Raw genomic sequence first — 14,806 nt, 5'->3', positions numbered from 1 at the left:
ATGAGCTCCAACCACAAGTCTGCGCCATCACTGATTGCCTATTTCTACCTCTGTAACATCGCCCAACTCCAGCTCCACCTCAGCTCATCTGCTGCTGAAACCCTCATTCATGTCTTTGTTACCTCTAGACTTGACTATTCCAATGCATTCCAGTCTGGCCGCCCTAAACTTGGTCATCCGAAACTCTGCTGCCCATATCCTAACTCACACCAAGTCCCGTTAACCCATCACCCTTGAACTCGCTGACCTACACTGGCCCCTGGTTAAGCACTGCCTCAATTTTAAAATTCTTATTCTTGTTTTCAAATCCCTCCGTGGCTTCACCTTTCTCCATCTCTGCAATCTCCTTCAGCGCTCCTCAAATTCTGGCCTCTTTAACATCCCCAATTTTAATCACTCCACCATTGGCTGCCATGCTTTCAGCTGCCAAGGCCCTAAGCTGTGGAATTCCCTACCGAAACCTCTTTACCCCTCTCTCCTCTTTCAAGACACTCCTTAAAACCCACATCTTTGACCAAGCTTTTGGCCATCTGATCTAAATAAATCCATATGGGAGTCAGTGTCGTATTTGTTTTATAACACTCTTGTAAAGCACCTTGGGACTTTTTTTATGTTAAAGGCACTATATAAATACAAGCTGTTGTCGTAACCACGGTGACGACATTCCTGAACATGAAAGTAATTGATTGTACGTGCAGCATTGAGACATTTCTGAAGGATGTGATGAGGCACTGTATAAATGGAAAGCACTTTCTTCGGGATAGTACGTACCACGAGATGCTTAAAGCAGATGAGGAAATAACTTCATGGAAATAAGAGGAAGAATTCTTATGTTTCCAGACATTAAATCATAGGAAACATATGGATTTCGAAAGCTGTAAAGAAGCTTAGAGAGAGTGGATTGTATGAAACCACCAGAAGCAGCCACACATTAAGCTAGAGTTTGCAGGTAAACAATGGTCACCAAACGCAGCATTCCATTTACAGGTACGGAGAACCTTCAAGAAGATTATCACAGCAGCAGGGGAGAGATCTCCAGTATTCCACAGACTCGAACAAGTTATATCTTTAACTGTAATTATGTCCATTTATTTGTGAGTAGGAATGCAACATTTCCTTTAGTGCTAATGTTATTTCAAGCACGCCCTTCTCTTCATTTTTATTTTTGGTCAACTTTGTCCCCTTCTTCCCTCCTTTCATAGGCCTCCAGTGTCTTACCCACTTGGTCATTTATAAAGTGTGAGCATACTCAGTGAGTGCTATTCAACTGTGAGGGGCATTTCATCTGAGTCAGGTCCTGTCACTGGACAGCGTTCATGATCAGGAGACCTGGCTCATTTCACCTCTCTACTCAAGGATGTTGACAACAATTATAGGGCCCCTATTGTCTGAGGCGAGCTCAGCTGTATGAGGGGAGGTTGAATTATTAGAACTTCTGGTTTACAAGGTTCATTTATACATTAGGGTAAACTTTCAGATTGGACACTCACGGCGCAGAACCTTCCCTGATGGGAGCACCTATCGGGACACCACAGGTGGGAAGCCCATGATATTCCATCCATGTGAATTTGCTTCTAGTGAACGAGACTCCAGGCCAAGAGGGGGGGCAATCAGAAAAATTACCAACTGGGGCAACCTGGTACCTGCTCTGTCCGTCCCGAGAAAATCCATTTTCTGAATGGGAGCATCACTATTTCTTTAGTTCTGGGCAAGATATGGTGGAGGGGCAAAAGATAAACATATCAGCAGAAAGGACATGCACAGCATCCCAATGGATGGAAATGGCAAATGTGAATGGTTTCAGAGCTTTGTATTGATTTCCAAGCTGTGCATTTATCTTGCACAGTATCTACAGGAGCACACGCAGACACACTGGTGGGAATTCCTCTTGTCACCATGTTTTCCCACCTACTTGTGACATTGGGTGGAGAAAGAGGGAATATTCAGGCAATCACTGCCTCAAACCTCCAATCAGGATTTCCCTCCTCTACCCACCACCATCCAATCATTCCCTATCCACCACGTGCATTCTCTTCTTGTGGTGCCTGCAGCCGATGACAGTGTATTCCTAGCTCCCTCTTTGGGCTTGCATAGTGCAGTTGGTAACCGGGGGAGAATCCCGTTGTGTAGAGCACCAGCCTGTTTGGGATCTATCCAGCCTAAAGTGAGAAGACCACAGGTCATTCTGTCCAGGAGGACATGCAGCAGAGGGGAAGGGTTGTCCTTTATTTTGGAGGCAACACAATCAAAAACCCATCCTGTCCAGTACAGGCAAGTCAAAAAGAAAGGCTTGCATTTATATAGCAACTTACACAACCTCAGGATGTCCTATACAGCCAATTAAGTACATATGAAGTGTAATCACTGTTGTAATGTGGGAAATGCAGCAGCTAAGCCAAGTTATGCACAGCAAGCTCCCACAAATCACAACATGTTTAGCACCAGATAATTTGTTCTGGTGACATTGATTGAAATTTAAATATTGTCCAGGACACTGGGGAGAACTTCCCTGATTTTTGTTCTAACAGTACCATCTGACCATTTATGACCTCCTGAAAGGGTAGACAAGGCCTTGGTTTAACATATACATTAGAAAGAAAGAGTATAACTCTCCCTTAGCGCTGCACTGAAGTATCAGCCTAGGCTTTGTGCTCAGGTTTTTGGAGTGGAACTTGAACCCACAGCCTTCTGCCTCAAAGGCAAGAGTGCTGGCACTACAGCATCTGTGGAAGATCTGCCACATCTGTTTACACAAATATTGGTGCTGACTTTATGTGGCCTGCAGGGTATAAGAAAGTTCCATTCTGACTATTGTTACATAATTAGTTTCAAACATTAAAACTTGCCACGCGAATATAATTTTGAGGCAACAACAACTTGTATTTATATAGCTCCTTTAACATTGTAAAATGCCTCAAGGCATTTTATAGGGGCATTATCAAAGGCATTTATTGCCCATCCCTAATTGCCCTTGAGAAGGTGGTGGTGAGCTGCCTTCTTGAACCGCTGCAGTCCATGTGGGGTAGGTACACCCACAGTGCTGTTAGGCAGGGAGTTCCAGGATTTTGACCCAGCGACAGTGAAGGAACGGCGATATAGTTCCAAGTCAGGATGGTGTGTGACTTGGAGGGGAACTTGCAGGTGGTGGTGTTCCCATGTATTTGCTGCCCTTGTCCTTCTAGTTGGTAGAGGTTGTGGGTTTGGAAGGTGCTGTCTAAACAGCCTTGGTGCATTGCTGCAGTGCATCTTGTAGATGGTACACACTGCTGTCACTGTGCATTGGTGGTGGAGGGAGTGAATGTTTGTAGATGGGGTGCCAATCAAACGGGCTGTTTTGTCCTGGATGGTGTCGAGCTTCTTGAGTGTTGTTGGAGCTGCACCCATCCAGGCAAGTGGAGAGTATTCCATCACACTTCTAACTTGTGCCTTGTAGATGGTGGACAGGCTTTGGGGAGTCAGGAGGTGAGTTACTCGCCTCAGGATTCCTAGCCTCTGACCTGCTCTTATAGCCACGGTATTTATACGGCTACTCCAGTTCAGTTTCTGGTCAATGGTAGCCCCTAGGATGTTGATAGTGGGGGATTCAGCGATGGTAATGCCGTTGAATGTCAAGGGGAGATGGTTAGATTCTCTTTTGTTGGAGATGGTCATTGCCTGGCACTTGTGTGGCGCGAATGTTACTTGCCACTTATCAGCCCAAGCCTGGATATTGTCCAGGTCTTGCTGCATTTCTACACTGACTGCTTCAGTATCTGAGGAGTTGCGAATGGTGCTGAACATTGTGCAATCATCAGCGAACATCCCCACTTCTGATCTTATGATTGAAGGAAGGTCATTGATGAAGCAGCTGAAGATGGTTGGGCCTCGGACACTACCCTGAGGTACTCCTGCAGTGATGTCCTGGAGCTGAGATGATTGACCTCTAACAACCACAACCATCTTCCTTTGTGCTAGGTATGACTCCAGCCAGCGGAGGGTTTTCCCCTTGATTCCCATTGACCTCAGTTTTGCTAGGGCTCCTTGATGCCATACTCGGTCAAATGCTGCCTTGATGTCAAGGGCAGTCACTCTCACCTCAGCTCTTGAGTTCAGCTCTTTTGTCCATGTTTGAACCAAGGCTGTAATGAGGTCAGGAGCTGAGTGGCCCTGGCGGAACCCAAACTGAGCATCACTGAGCAGGTTGTTGCTAAGCAAGTGCCGCTTGATGACACTGTTGATGACACCTTCCATCACTTTACTGATGATTGAGAGTAGACTGATGGGGCGGTAATTGGTCGGGTTGGACTTGTCTTGCTTTTTGTGTACAGGACATACCTGGGCAACTTTCCACATTGCAGGGTAGATGCCAGTGTTGTAGCTGTACTGGAACAGCTTGGCTAGGGGCGCGGCAAGTTCTGGAGCACAGGTCTTCAGTACTATTGCCGGAATATTGTCAGAGCCCATAGCGTTTGCAGTATCCAGTGCCTTCAGTCGTTTCTTGATATCACGTGGAGTGAATCGAATTGGCTGAAGTTTGGCATCTGTGATGCTGGGGACTTCAGGAGGAGGCCGAGATGGATCATTAACTCGGCACTTCTGGCTGAAGATTGTTGCAAATGCTTCAGCCTTATCTTTCGCACTGACGTGCTGGGCTCCCCCATCATTGAGGATGGGGATATTTGTGGAGCCACCTCCTCCAGTTAGTTGTTTAATTGTCCATCACCATTCAAGGCTGGATGTGGCAGGACTGCAGAGCTTAGATCTGATCCGTTGGTTATGGGATCGCTCAGCTCTGTCTATCGCATGCTGCTTATGCAGTTTGGCATGCAAGTAGTCCTGGGTTGTAGCTTCACCAGGTTGACACCTCATTTTGACGTATGCCTGGTGCTGCTCCTGGCATGCCCTCCTGCATTCTTCATTGAACCAGGGTTGGTCTCCTGGCTTGATGGTAATGGTAGAGTGGGGAATATGCCGGGCCATGAGGTTACAGATTGTGGTTGAGTACAATTCTGCTGCTTCTTATGGCCCACAGCACCTCACGGATGCCCAGTTTTGCATTGCTAGATCAGTTCGAAATCTATCCCATTCAGCACGGTGATAGTGCCACACAACACGATGGAGGGTATCCTCAATGTGAAGGCGGGACTTCATCTCCACAAGTACTGTGCGGTGGTCACTCCTACCAATACTGTCATGGACGGTTGCATCCGCGGCAGGCAGATTAGTGAGGACGAGGTCGAGTATGTTCTTCCCTCGTGTCGGTTCCCCCACCACCTGCCGCAGACCCAGTCTAGCAGCTATGTCCTTTAGGACCCGGCCAGCTCGGTCAGTGGTGCTACCAAGCCACTCATGGTGATGGACATTGAAGTCCCCTACCCAGAGTACATTTTGTGCCCTTGCCACCCTTAGTGCTTCCTCCAAGTGGTGTTCAACATGGAGGAGTACTGAGTCATCAGCTGAGGGAGGGCGGTAGGTGGTAATCAGTAGGAGGTTACCTTGCTCATATTTGACCTGATGCCATGAGACTTCATGAGGTCCGGAGTCGATGTTGAGGACTCCCAGGGCAACTCCCTCCCTACTGTATACCACTGTGACACCACCTTTGCTGGGTCTGTCCTGCCGGTGGGACAGAACGTACCCAGGGATGGTGATGGCAGTGTCTGGGACATTGTCTGTTAGGGATGATTCTGTGAGTATGACTATGTCAGGCTGTTGCTTGACTAGTCTGTGGGACAGCTCTCCCAACTTTGGCACAAGCCCCCAGATGTTAGTAAGGAAGACTTTACAGGGTCGACAGGGCTGGGTTTGCCGTTGTTGTTTCCGGTGCCTGGGTCGATGCCGGGTGGTCCGTCCGGTTTCATTCCTTTTTATAGACGTTGTAGCGGTTAGGTACAACTGAGTGGCTTGCTCGGCCATTTCAGAGGGCATGTAAGAGTTAACCACATTGCTGTGGGTCTGGAGTCACATGTAGGCCAGACCAGGTAAGGACAGCAGATTTCCTTCCCTAAAGGACATTAGTGAACCAGATGGGTTTTTACAACAATTGACAATGGTTTCATGGCCATCATTAGACTAGTTTTAATTCCAGATTTTTTTTTATTAAGTTCAAATTCCACCTTCTGTTGTGGTGGGATTCGAACCCATGTCCCCAGAGGAATACCCTGGGTCTCTGGGTTACTAGTCCAGTGATAATACCACTACGCCACCGCCTACCACTACGCCACCGCCTACCACTGAATAAAAGCTTGGTCAAAGAGATAGGCTTTAAGGAGTGCCTTAAAGGAGGGGCGAGGTAAAGAGGTGGAGAGGTTCAGGGATCCAATGATAAATTTGTCTTGTAAAATATGGGGACCCCAAACTTAACCTGTTCAAGGGTTCCTCTCCCCTGACCTCCAACAAGGGTCTTAAAGAAGGAAGTGAAGTGATTTATGACTTTAACCCCTTATAGGGACTAAACAAAATGAGGAGTACATCCCTGTGAATCTCCTTTAAATAATTTCAAACCAGACAAATTCTTATAGACACTTATTTGGGTCCAAAGAATTGAAACTAGTTTTCCCTCAAAGAAAGAAAACTAATAGAGAATATTACCATCTTTTGGATAGCCTATTTTTAATAATTATGGCTAAGTCATAAATATCCCATATATTATAAGGGTCTGGGAAACTCTCTTCAATACGTATCTCTCCACTTGAAGAGACGCAGAGAGAGGGTTCTTGTAGTTATATACAGAATACTACATGAGACGATTTATTAACTTTTATATATTTATTAAAGAATTTAACATGCAATAAACTTTTAAGTGGATAAGTATATCACAATATCAAATATTACTAAGAGATTTAACACATAATCTTATTTCTAACATCGAATGCAAATGTTTAACCTTGCTAATGTTACAGCAAAATCTTAGAATATCCATCAAAATTTAAAGTAAATTTTTACCTTAAATTCTTCGAGTAAATCATGGGGTGAGAAATATTGTTTGAGGAATTCAACACTTCTAACTTTTGCTTCAGATATCCTAATGTTTATACAGTTTCTGAGCTATCATCTGACCTTTTAGCATATAGGTGTTACCTTTCTGTGTGTGTTTTTCCTGCTTTTAAGATCCATATTTGGTAGTACCATTAAGTAACATCTCCACTTAATGTTTTGCTGGAATTCCCCCTGCTCTTGAAGTTGTGAGCATTTATCTGGTCAAAATGTTTATAATTGTGTTTACTTGACCTCTTGTTCCTGTAAGTACTATCATATTTTATTGTTTTATTATCTATAATTGTGTTTTATGGTAGGTTGAACCCTCTTTGTGGGTCAATCTGCCTACATTTACCAACACCATCAATTAATTAAATTTATGGTTACCTTTTACTGATGTCCGCAGGATATTTCAATCTGTGTGTTTATCCTCCAAGTCCCTGACAACAGAGAGACTGAAATGGATTTCCCAACTTAAAAGTTGCTTCTGGTTCATATTCTATTGTAACAGGGACCTTGAAAGACCTTAACATTTTTAACTCTACCTTCTTAAAGGGGAATGTCAGTGAGTCTTGAAAACTGACCAGTTCTTCAATCTTTAATTCTAAAAGATATAGAATTAACTATATCTAAATTCTACTTAATTAAGCCTATTATACCTGTATTCCATCACAGACGAGCGGGAAAGAGGTTTAGGGAGGGAATTCCATAATTTAGGGCCTAGGCAGCTGAAGGCACTGTTGCCAATGTTGATGTTTTGTTTAGAGATACAGCACTGGAACAGGCCCTTCGGCCCACCGAGTCTGTGCTGACCATCAACCACCCATTTATACTAATCCTACACTAATCCCATATTCCTTCCACATCCCCACCTGTCCCTATATTTCCCTACCACCTATCTATACTTGGGGCAATTTATAATGGCCAATTTATCTACCAACCTGCAAGTCTTTTGGCTTGTGGGAGGAAACCGGAGCACCCGGAGAAAACCCATGCAGACACAGGGAGAACTTGCAAACTCCACACAGGCAGTACCCAGAATTGAACCCAGGTCACTGGAGCTGTGAGGCTGCGGTGCTAACCACTGCGCCACTGTGCCGCCCAATGGTGGAGTATTGAAATCAGGGAAGCACAAGAGGCCAGAATTGGAGGACTGCAGATAGCGCAGAGGGTTGTAGAGCTGGAGGAGATTACAGAGATAGGAAGGGGTGAGGTCATGGAGGGATTTTAGAACAAAGATGAGAACTTTTTAAATCAAAGTGTTGTTTAACTGGAGCCAATGAAGATCAGTGAGCTCAGAGGTGATGGGTGATTGGTGCAAGTTAGGACCTGGGCAGCAAAGTTTTGGATGACCTCAAGTGTACGGAGGGTAATTAAAGCGTGGTGGAATTAGCTGAACTGAGTGTCCGACACCATTCTGCTCACATATTAATACACCACGTGTACTTCTGCAAAATGTACAACATATGTTCTACATACTCTAAGTCAACTCCAATCAATCCTGCAAGGTGAGAAAGGGCTGGATTACTGCAAGGCTCGATGCCTGAAATTCAACAAAACGCCATGGGAAATACATTATTCAACGAGCCGTAAGAGTTGATTTAAGCACAAGTGGGATAGCCCAAACATCCAAACCATTTGTTGTGGATAGCAGCAAGGGCCAACCAGCAGACACTTGACAGAAGGAAAACTCATTCTATTGTGATAATCTATCTCTTGGAATGTAAAATATTGGCACAAGGTTAGATGTAGTTCTTCAGAAGTGAAATTGCAGTATTCTTTGATCAGCATGCCAGATTGGAAACTCCCTTTCTATTCCACAAATGCTGCTTGCCTGCTTCTCAGTTACACTGTTCACATTTCTCATGAATTTGTTTCTCAATCAGTTTGGTCTGAAAGGCTGTAAAGGCTAATTTGTTGTTTCACATCAATTCTTGCTGATTAGGAAGGGCAGAATTCTAAATGTTATTTGTTTAGGGTAAAAGGCTGGGGTCTGGTTCCAATGGGTGTCTGTAACCCTCTGGTACCTCACTAAAATAGCTATGCTTTATGCCTGAGTGAAAGCAGTGAGTGTTGGCAGGCTATTTGAGCATATGGGTATTGCAGTATAGACTTACCCTCAACAAGCATCCACACAGCAAATAAGGAATAGGAATTCTGGCTGCTTTTTTGTTGGTTTCAGGGGCTCTAACATGCTGCCCCATCTGAGATCAGCTAATTCAGCACAGCAAGAATTGATCCTAGGACCTTCTGGTGTGTGTGGCTAAGGTCAACCTCATCAGCAGTGTCCTGCACATTCTCAGAGGATGCAGACACTACCAGCAGACATGCGGAGGCCACCTTGGGAGGAGGAAGAGGAGGAAATGGAGGAGGCATGGAGGTGGCATTTGGGACCCCTTCACTCCATAGGGGTTTCTGTGAGTGCCTATTGAGAATCAGGTTTCCTTAGGACGACATCACTTCACCACCAATACTGCACAGCCTCCCATCTTCCCATCCATCTGCTATGACCAATCTCATCGTCCACTTGGCCAAAACTCTGAAATAAAAGTCATCAACAAAAAACCTTTCCATAACAACTTTATAAAATAACACATCCAATAATAGTTGTTTGGTAGTACACAACTTGTATATTGCTGAAAATAGAGACATGTTGTTGCAGCTTTTCGTCTTGCACTCATCAGGACAATCGCAAGAATGTAAGAGAAAACAACATCTTTATACTGTATGAGAAGAGAATGCTGATTAGTTGGCAAGTGAACTCTGATTGGTAGAGGCATTGTCATGGAGAATGCACCGGTTTATGGTGACTGACAGTTAGCTGCCAAGCTTTGAAATTTAAACCAGGCAGCTTGACTCTGGTCAAGGCATTGCCCTGAGGAATGAACCAGTGAATGGCTGTCACTTATGTTGTTTAGCTGAAACAGGCGCAATGTTTGTATGTGTTCTTTCTATCTGCAAAGAACAGGGCCCTGTTGATTAATGTAGCTTCCAGTACACGCAGATGTGCCACACTGCCGGCCCTACTAACAATCTTAAACTGGTTGTCAGCATAATTCTTAGCACACTGAAGATTATTTAGAAAATAGTGTCCAACCGTGGAATCACATCTAATGTTGGACACTGTGTTTTGGGTTTTGCTAACACGGGCTGGTTGGGTATGGCCTGTACCTTGCCCGTTGCAAAAAGCGGAAGGGACATGTTGTTTGATACGATCCGCCTGCCAATGCACCAAGCATCTCAGTGTGCATGATCATCAGCGTTCTGCTGTATGCTGCCCATTGCAGTCCTCATCTGAGTCCCATGTAGTACAACTTGTTTGTGACCTCACCATCTGGTGAGCTGGCAAACGAATTGTTCTTACTCTCTGACTCACCACAGGATGATCCTGATTAATAACTCCTTTTTTTCAAAAAGGGGGGGGAGAAAGAAAGCAGGAAACTAAAGGCCAGTTAGTTTAACATCTGCCATACAGAAAATGTTAGAAGCTATTATTAAAGACATTATAGCAGAAAAATTCAAGGTAATCAGGTAGAGTCAACATGGTTTGTGAAAGGAAAATCACGTTTAACCAATTTATTGGAATTCTTTGAAGAAGTAGCACATGCGCTATGGATAAAGGGGAACCGATAGATGTATTGTACTTAAATTTCCAGAAGGCATTTGATAAGGTATCACATCAAAGTTTACTGCTGAAAATAAAAGCTCATGGCGTAGGGGGTAACATATTTAGTTTAGAGATACAGCACTGAAACAGGCCCTTCGGCCCACCGAGTCTGTGCCGACCATCAACCACCCATTTATACTAATCCTACACTAATGCCATATTCCTACCACATCCCCACTTGTCCCTATATTTCCCTACCACCTACCTATACTAGGGGCAATTTATAATGGCCAATTTACCTACCAACCTGCAAGTCTTTTGGCTTGTGGGAGGAAACCAGAGCACCCGGAGAAAACCCATGCAGACACAGGGAGAACTTGCAAACTCCACACAGGCAGTACCCAGAATTGAACCCGGGTCGCTGGAGCTGTGAGGCTGCGGTGCTAACCACTGCGCCACTGTGCCGCCCATGGCATGGATAGAAGATTGACTAGCTAACAGGAAACAGAGAGTAGGCATAAATGGTTCATTTTCTGGTTGGCAAGATGTAACAAGTGGTGTGCCACAGGGATCAGTGCTGGGGTCTCAAATAGGGGTCACTGTTTAAAAATAAGGAGTTTCCCATTTAAGACAGAGATAAGAAATTTTTTCTCTCAGAGGGAGTCTTTGGAACTCTCTTCCTCAAAAGGCAGTGGAAGCAGAGATTTTGAATACTTTTAAGGCAGAGGTAGATAAATTCTTGATAAGCAAGGGGGTGAAAGGTTATTGGAGGTAGGCAAGAATGTGGAGTTGAGGTTACAATCTGATCAGCCATGATCTTATTGAATGGCGGAGCAGGCTCGAGGGGCCGAGTGGCCTACTCCTGCTCCTGATTCGTATGTTCATATGTACTGTAAGACCTTTAAAAAGGGGTTCTCACTTCCCTCTAAGGTTCTGACCCCATACTGAGTATCAATCGCACGAAACAGACTTTGGATACAATTTTCACTTTATGTGGAACAGCTTTATTAACTCACCAAGCAATAGTATATACTTACAACACCAGTTGCTTAGTAGACCCGCGTACAGGAGCTCATTCCTGGGTGGTCAGATCTGCTGAACGACTTCCTGTGACTGACCAAGCCACACTTCCCGGCTGCAGCAACAATGTCCTTGTGAGCTGTGGCTTTAACCCCTTTCTGACCCTGGCCCCTTGACACATAAGGTAATGTTTTGAATTGGGTCATCCGATTGGGTTTCAGTGCCTTATCAATCCCACCCTGGCTATGCAAGACCACCTGCATGTGGTCATATCCTGCTCTCAGCAGGGACAGTTCTTAGGGGCATACCATCCATGGTTGTGATATCTGCATTTTGATAAGGCAAGAAGGAAACCATTCACACATATTTCAAAAGATCATTGTCCATGAGTGTGGTTGTAGACAGGCTGACTGAAGTTTTAACAGCCCAGGCTACCATATCAGTGGAAAGTCCTGACTTGTCTGTGTGTGTGTGTATGTGCGGGTCCTTGTTCAGTTACATCGTCTTTTATTTTTAAAAAGTCCAATATGAGTTCCTTTGGCAATTGCCCTTCCCCCTGTGTACCATGTGCAACAATGGACATCAGGAACATGCTGCCATCCCTTGAATACCATCAGCATCATATTTGGGGGAAGATCCCAGAGTGTTGCCAATGGTGGGAAGATGCCCGAATCAAGCTTGGGTCTCAGCTCTTTTACACTCCATATCAATGACTTAGCTGAAGGGACTGAGCATAATGTATCCAAGTTTGCTGACAATACAAAGCTGGGTGAGAATGTAAGCTGTGAGGACACAGAGTCTGCAAAGGGATGTAGACAGGTTAAGTGAGTGGGCAAGAAGATGGCAGAGGGAATATGATGTGGGGAAATGTGAAATGATCCACTTTGGTAGGAAGAATAGAAATTCAGAATATCTTTTGAAAGATGAGACACTGGTGAATGTTAGTGTTCAGAGGAATCTGGGGGTCCTTGTACGCGAATCACAGAAAGTTAACATGCAGGTACAGCAAGCAATTAGGAAGGCAAATTGTATGATAGCCTTTATTGTAATGGCATTTATAGCATGAGAGTAAGGAAATCTTGTTGCAATTATACCTGTGTACAGTTTTGGCCTCCTTACCTTATCTAAGGAAGAATACAAAAGCAAAATACTGTGGATGCTGGAAATCTGAAATAAAAACAACAAGTTTTGGAATTACTCAGTAGGTCTGCCAGCATCCGTGGGCAGAAAAAAAGAGTTAACGTTTCAGGTCTGTGACCTTTCATCAGAACTAGCAAAAGTTAGAAATATAATAGACTTTGAGCAAGTGAAAGGTGGCGGGGGCGGGGGGGAGGGCGCGGAAAAGAACAAAAGGGAAGGTGTGTGATAGGCCCAACCATCTTCAGCTGCTTCATCAATGACCTTCCCTCTATCATAAGGTCAGAAGTGGGGATGTTCGCCGATGATTGTACAATGTTCAGCACCATTCGCAACTCATCAGCTACTGAAGCAGCCCGTGTCCAGATGCAGCAAGACCTGGACAATATCCAAGCTTGTGCTGATAAGTGGCAAGTAACATTCATACCACGCTTGTGGCAGGCAATGACCATCACAAACAAGAAAGAATCTAAGCATTTCCCCCTGATGTTCAATGGCATCAGCGTCGCTGAATTCCCCACTATCAAATCCTGGGGGTTAGAAATGACCAGGAACTGAACTGGAGTAGCCACATAAATACTGTGGCTACAAGAGCCGGTCAGAGACTGGAATTCTGAGGCGAGTAACTCACCTCCTGACTCCCCAAAGCCTGTCCACCATCTAGAAGGCACAAGTCAGGAGTGTGATGGAATACTCTCCACTTGCCTGGATTGGTGCAGCTCCAACAACACTCAGGAAGCTCAACACCATCCAGGACAAAGCAGCCTGTTTGACTGGCACCCCATCCACCACCTTCACCATTCACTCTCTCCATTACTGACGCACAGTGGCAGCAGTGTGTACCATCGACAAGATGCATTGTGGCATCTCACCAAGGCTCCTTAGACAGAACCTTCCAAACCCATGACCTCTACCACCTAGAAGGACAAGGGCAGCAGATGCATGGAATCGCCACCACCTGCACATTCCCCTCCAAATCACACACCATTCTGACTTGGAACTATATCGCCGTTTCTTCACTGTTGCTGGGTCAAAATCCTGGAACTCCCTTCCTACCAGCACTGTTGATGTACCTACACCCCAAGGACTGCAGCGGTTCAAGAAGGCAGCTCACCATCGCCTTCTCAAGGGCAATTAGGGATGGGCAATAAATGCTGGCCTAGCCAGCGATGCCCACATCCCATGAATGAATAAAAAAAGAGCAGGAGAGATTAAATGACAGAAATGTCACAGAACAAAAGGCATGGGAATGCCAATAGTTGTAGTATTATGAGGGTTTCCATTGTTGTGTTAAAACTTGAGAATCTATATTTTAAAAACTGAAAAGGATTCCATGGATACTAGAATCTTGAAGAAGCTGAGCGTTGGGTGTTTTTCTTCAAAGATGTTGCCAGTAGGTTTGGACTGTATGTAAACAAGTTTTTACTGAAAGTCAACTAATTGCAAAGAACCAAGCAGGGGGTTGTGTTTAGACCTGAAGAGCTATTTACAAGGAAATGACAAGTCAAAATTTATGGTCGCCACATGACTTGCCTCTGGAAATGTTTTAGTTTCATTTTGAACTGTGACAAAGCCAGTTGGTGTTTGGCCAGAGCCAGTTGGAGTTTGCTTATTGACCTGCAGGAGAACCGAAGATCCAGCCAGTCCATCTTTCTCTTGAAAAGTAAATCCTGTGTCAAGTGTGTTTCCTGTTGCTTCCTGTTTTTGAAGAAATCCTTCTATTTCTTTGTAACGGTTGTAAACAATAAATCCTTTTTTTCTTTCCGGTTCACTGGTTTTGTATGTATGTGTGTGTGCATGAGGGCTAGGATAAATAAGAGAATTTAATATTTCAATTCACGTGTGTGTTTGCTTTATTATTGGTTTAAGACTTGGTTTATAATAAATGTATAGTTTTGTTGCTTGTTAAAGAAACCTGGTTGGTGTGCATAATTCTGAGGGAAAATAGAGTATCTGATTGACTGTTTCAGTAAGTGGGAAAATTTAAATATCTATTGTGATCTGTGGAGAAGTGGGACTGAATTAACAGTGCACTCCTCCCGCCTTGGTCGTAACATATCAATTGGGGGCTCTTGTCGGAATTAA

The 14,806-nt window shown here is 44.5% G+C and overlaps 1 protein-coding gene across 1 annotated transcript in view; it reads left to right on the top strand.

Moving 5' to 3' along the window:
• The first annotated feature begins 825 nt into the window (after positions 1-825).
• The window catches only part of il34 (interleukin 34), a 452,391-nt gene continuing 438,410 nt past the window's right edge, over positions 826-14,806 (top strand). Inside the window, exon 1 of the mRNA XM_068049962.1 lies at positions 826-949. The gene's annotated coding sequence lies outside the window, so the exon portion shown is untranslated. The remainder of the gene's footprint in view (positions 950-14,806) is intronic.

Source organism: Heterodontus francisci, chromosome 17 (assembly GCF_036365525.1).
Source record: "Heterodontus francisci isolate sHetFra1 chromosome 17, sHetFra1.hap1, whole genome shotgun sequence".
Lineage (NCBI taxonomy): Eukaryota > Metazoa > Chordata > Chondrichthyes > Heterodontiformes > Heterodontidae > Heterodontus > Heterodontus francisci.
Note: the sequence above shows the minus strand (reverse complement) of the source record. Positions and strands in the feature narration are given on the sequence as shown.